The sequence below is a fragment of the Carlito syrichta genome, unplaced genomic scaffold (assembly GCF_000164805.1).
Source record: "Carlito syrichta isolate Samal-C Ts95f unplaced genomic scaffold, Tarsius_syrichta-2.0.1 Scaffold314867, whole genome shotgun sequence".
Classification (NCBI taxonomy): Eukaryota; Metazoa; Chordata; class Mammalia; order Primates; family Tarsiidae; genus Carlito; species Carlito syrichta.
The window spans coordinates 26,196-31,538 of NW_007258963.1; positions in this window are offsets into that span (position 1 = coordinate 26,196).

Sequence of the window (5,343 nt, forward strand, 5' to 3'; positions counted from 1 at the left end):
AGAGTGACAGAGTGAGACCTTGTCTCAAGCAAACAAAAAAAAGTGCTATTTAACATGGCAAACTACCAGAATTTCTTCTCCTTCCCTTCCCTACAGGTCCATGAATCTTACAACAAGCACCTGAAGTCGCTACAGTCCAAGCTGTGAAGTGTCACAGGGACAAGTTTAATCTAGGTTCTGGCAATCCTTCTACCTCAGCCTTCCAAGTAGCTGGAACTATATGCACATGCTACTATACCCGGCTAATTTTTTATTTATTGTGGAGACATGTTCTTGCCAAGTTGCCCGGGCTGGTCTCGAACCCACTGGCTCAGGCAATCCACTCACCTAGGCCTCCCAAAGTGTTGGAATTATAGGCTGAACCACCGCGTCCCGCCACTTTGACATTTTAAAAAGTCAATTAGATAATAAGATAAGAGATTTTAAAAGTTTGTTTTTTGCTGGGTGCAGTGGTTCATGCCTGTAATCCCAGCACTTTGGGATGCTGAAGTGAGAGGATTGCCTGAGTCCAGGGGGTTCAAGACCAGCCTGGGCAACTGGGCAAGTTCTCATCTCTACAATAAATCAAAAAAATTATCTGGTGTGGTGGTGTGTGCCTGTAGCTTCCAGCTACTTGGAAGGCTAAGGCAGAAGGATCGCCTGAACCCAGCAGGTCAAGGCAACAGAGACTGTGAACATGCCACTGCACTCTAGCCTGGACGACAGAGTGAGACTGCGACTCAAAACAAAATTAAAAAAAAAATTTTTTTAATTAAATAAAGAACTCAATAGTCAAAAGTTAGTTTAACTAAAAACTAAAAGCTAATATTCAGGAGATACACACACACACACACACACACACACACACACACACACACACACAGATATCTCCCTTCTACTATTTGATACACACACACACACACACACACACACACACACACACACACACACACACAGATATCTCCCTTCTACTATTTTTCTTTTTTCTTTCTCTTTTTGAGTTGGAGTTTCACTCTTGTCTCCCAGGCTGGAGTGCAGTGGCATGCTCATGGCCATCGCAGCCTTGACCTGCTGAGCTTAGGCGATCCTTCTGCCTCAGTCTTCCAAGTAGTAGCTGGAACTACAGACGCACACCACGCATCTGGCTAGTTTTTGTGACTTACTGTAGAGAGTAAGTCTCACCAACTTGTCCAGGCTGCTCTCAAACCCCCAGATTCAGGCAATCCACTTGCCTCGGCTTCCCAAAGTGCTGGGATTATAGGCTGAGCCACCACGCCCAGCCTGTTTTTTCTCTTTTGGATCCTGTTTCTGGGAAGTTTTGTTTTTTTTCAGTTGACTAATCTCATTTTTAAATTATATGCTTGATTCTTGATTTCCGTCTTTCTTTTTTTTTTCTGTTAGAAGAATTTTTGCTGAGAGAGGTGTTAAACTTTACTGGCCTTTGGAAAGATTAAAATCTCCCCAAATAGACTCCTCTAAGACTTGTTGTTCTTCCATTTCTTCCACTTTTGTTTCCTTTTGCCCTTTTTTTTTTTTTTTTTGCATCAGAGTCTCACTCTGTCACCCAGGCTGGAGTATCACCAAAACTTTGACCTGCTGGATTCAGGTGATGCTACCGCCTCAGCCTTCCGAGTAACTGGAACTACAGATGTGTGCCCCCATGCCCAACTAATTTTTTGATTTACTGTTGAGATGAGGTCTTGCTGAATTGCCCAGGTCGGTCTTGAACCCCTGGCCTCAGGCAATCCTCTCACCTCTGCCTTCCATAGTGCTGGGATTACAGGCATAAGCCACTGAGCCTGACCCTTTTGCCATGTGATATATCACATGAAAAATCTAAAAGAGACATTTAGCTGCCCTAAGATCCCTTGAAGAAAAAAGCACCACATACCCCTATTTGGGGGTGATCTGTCTTCCTTGTAATGTCCCAAGAATCATGAACAGATTTCTCCAGGTCTTAAGCTCTGCTGTTTTTCACATTGAGTGTCCTGGTTTCCTTGGCTTTTGAGGTACCAGGGATTACTTTGTATTGTGAGACTAAGCTTCACCTTTCTGTGTACAATGGCTGACAAGTCATTGGCAATGGCTGCAGATTTGAAGGTGGCTGACAGCGGTGGCAGTAAGTCGTTATTACTGCAGGGGACTTCACTTGGTGAGTTTAGATAAGAAAGGCATGATTTAAACACGTGGAAGCTATGGAAGCACCATTTTTCAGGGGATAAGACTCCCCATGGGTTGATCACAAAGTGGGTTAATTGGGTTGGGTCACCCACCAGCCTGAGGGGAATGTCATTGTAATGAGGTGCACCATGAAAGCATTGCAAAGCTAGGTTCCATGGTGTTTGCCTCTTTGGGGGGGTTCAAAATTTAGTATAAAAGTGGCAGGAACCGGGCTTAGTGGCTCAACCTGTAATCCCAGCACTTTGGGAGGCCGAGGCGAATGGATCACTTAAGTTGGCGGGTACGAGACCCACCCGGGCAACTTGGTGAGACCCCCCCATCTCTACAATAAATCAAAAATTAACCGGGCGTGGTAGCATGCGCCTGTAGTTCCGTCTACTTGGAAGGCTGAGGCAGAAGGATCGCCGGAGCCCAGCAGGTCGAGGCTGCAGTGGCTGGGAGTGGGCCACTGCACTCCAGTCTGGGCGACAGAGTGAGACCCCCAACTCAAAAAAAAAAGTGATGGGATACTTAATTTTTATTTTATTTTTATTTATTTATTTTTTTGAGTTGAAGTCACACTCTGTCACCCAGGCTGGAGTACAATGGCATGCTCATGGCCACCGCAGCCTCAACCAACTGGGCTCAGGTGATTCTTCTGTCTCAGCCTTCCAAATAGCTGAAACTACAGGTGTGTGCTACCACATCTGGCTAATTTTTTGGTTTATTGTAGAGATGAGGTCTCCCCAAGTTGCCCAGGCTGGTCCCAAACCTGTGGGCTCAGGCAATCCTCTCATATCGGCCTCCTAAAGTACTGAGGTTATAGGCATGAGCCACGGCACCCAGCTGGGATCCTTAATTTTTAGAGATCAAAGTGTGCTGCTTTTCAGCTAAGCCTCCTTTTCACATAATTAAATATTCTGTCCTGAAAACTGCATATGCTTTATTGGCCCTATTGTTATGGTTCGAGTAACGCTTGGCTGCTCTCCCTTGATACCGATAAATCAAAGGGGCAGGGGACCAGTAGAAAGTAGTTTATTTCTGAATTAGAATCCGGGGAGCAGAGCCAGACTCAAGGTCTTTCTAAAATGGTTCTGCCCATCCTTGGGACCTCACAGTCCACTTTTATAATCCAGAGTTGTCAATACCTATACATTAGCCATGTGACCAGCAGAGTATTGTATAGAACTTAAGTTACAGCTGCAGTTTACATTTAGACAGTGACATTTAGAGTTAAAAATGTTTACAAGGTCTAAGATATCATGCATTGAAAAAGTTATGCAAATCACAAGACTTACGATTACATCAATACTATATTGTTCAACCCTATGACTATTAAGAAAGGGAGTAAATAGGGATTTACATTTTTGGGCATAGTCTGCAGGAAAGTCAGTCTCCAGAAGCTACTTACTGGGAGTTTATAGAAGATGAGGAGACTCCCAGTAACGTGCTCAGGAATGTGCCAGAGCACTTGAACCCTTGCTATGCCCTTCTCTGGGGACTGGGGCAATGTGAACGGACATTACCTATTCTCTGTATCACTATTTGTTAATAGACTCTGCCCTGAGTTCAGTGATCTAATTAGAAAATAGAGACTAAATTAAAAGTTACTTCAAATAAAATTGGTCTCCTTATACAATTTGTGGTAAATTCCTATAATTTTGTTTCTTTGACATCCATGCTTAAACTTTTTCTGACTTATACACCCAAACTCATTCTTTAAAAAAAGTTTGATTTCTCTCTATATACTTTTTTTTTGAGTTGGCAGCTCTGTCACCCAGGTTGGAGTGCAGTGATACATTCATGGCCACCACAGCCTCGACCTGTTGGACTCAGGTGATCCTTTTGCTTCAACCTTCCAAGTAACTGGAACTACAGGTACACATCACCAAGGCTGGCTACTTTTTTTGATTTATTGTAGAGATGAGGTCTCGCCAAGTTGACCAGACTGGTTTCGAACCCATGGGCTTAGGCAATCCTCTGGGCGTGAGCCACTGCGCTGGCCTCTCTATATACTTTCAATGAGATGTAAATATACTACCTTGTTTTCTCTAAAACTTGATAAAGACTTTGGCCATGTGATACAAATGAACTTGTTCCATTTACAAGTTGCCATTTATTTTAAGTGTCCTTTTAAACTAGTGAACTTTACCTATCTTATGGATACATTTTAAAATCAAAGCTATACAATCTTTGTCTGCTGGGCATGGTGGCTCATATCAGTGATCCCAGTACTTTGGGGGGAGGCAGTGAGAGAATTGCCTGAGCTCAGGGGTTTAAGACCAGCCTTAGAAACATGATGAGACTCATCTCTACAATAAATAAAAAAATCAGCTGGGCATGGTGGCATACGCCTGTGTTTCCAGCTACTTGGAAGGTTGAGGCAGAAGGATTGCCTGAGGCCAGCAGGTCAAGGCTATGGTGGCTGTAAGTGTGCCACTGCACTCCAGCCTGGGTGACAGGGTGAGACTTGGGCTCAAAATAAAATAAAATCTTTGTCTATATTTTTATGTGGACATGTTTGTGTTTGTATATTATTTACATGGTACCAAATTGGACTTATAAATAAATAAGCTCTCATAAATTAAGCAAATTTATCCTAATACTTTTTTCTTAGATTAGAAAATATAATTTACTTAAAAAGTAAATTGAGAGAGAGAGAGAGAGAGAGAAAGAGAATGAAAGAGGAGATTCACCTCCCTAAAGTAGGGAAAAGAATCAAAGCCAGGATACATGGCAACAGCCATAACTCAAAAGCACATGGCCACACCAGAGTCTAGCAAGACAATGGTGGCAACGGTCTGGCAATGGCCCCTAATACTTTTCAAGTTCACATGACTTTTATTACTAAATATTACCATTGGTAAATAAAACTAGTTTAAAAATTGTTAATAAAATAAAATAAAAAATTATTTAGAACATTAGACATTTTTGTCTGGGTCCACTAGTCAGATAGATTTATATCATCTCTGTTGTATATTTTATGCTCATAAAAACTGTTGCCGGGCTCGGTGGCTCAGCCTATAATCCCGCGCCTTTGGGAGGCTGAGGTGAGTGGATTGCCTGAGCCCGCGGGTTCGAGACCCGCCTGGGCAGCGAGACCTCATCTCTACAATAAATCAAAAAATCAGCCGGGCGTGGTAACGCATGCCTGTAATTCGGGCTACTTGGAAGGCTGAGGCGTAAGGATTGCCGGAGCCCAGC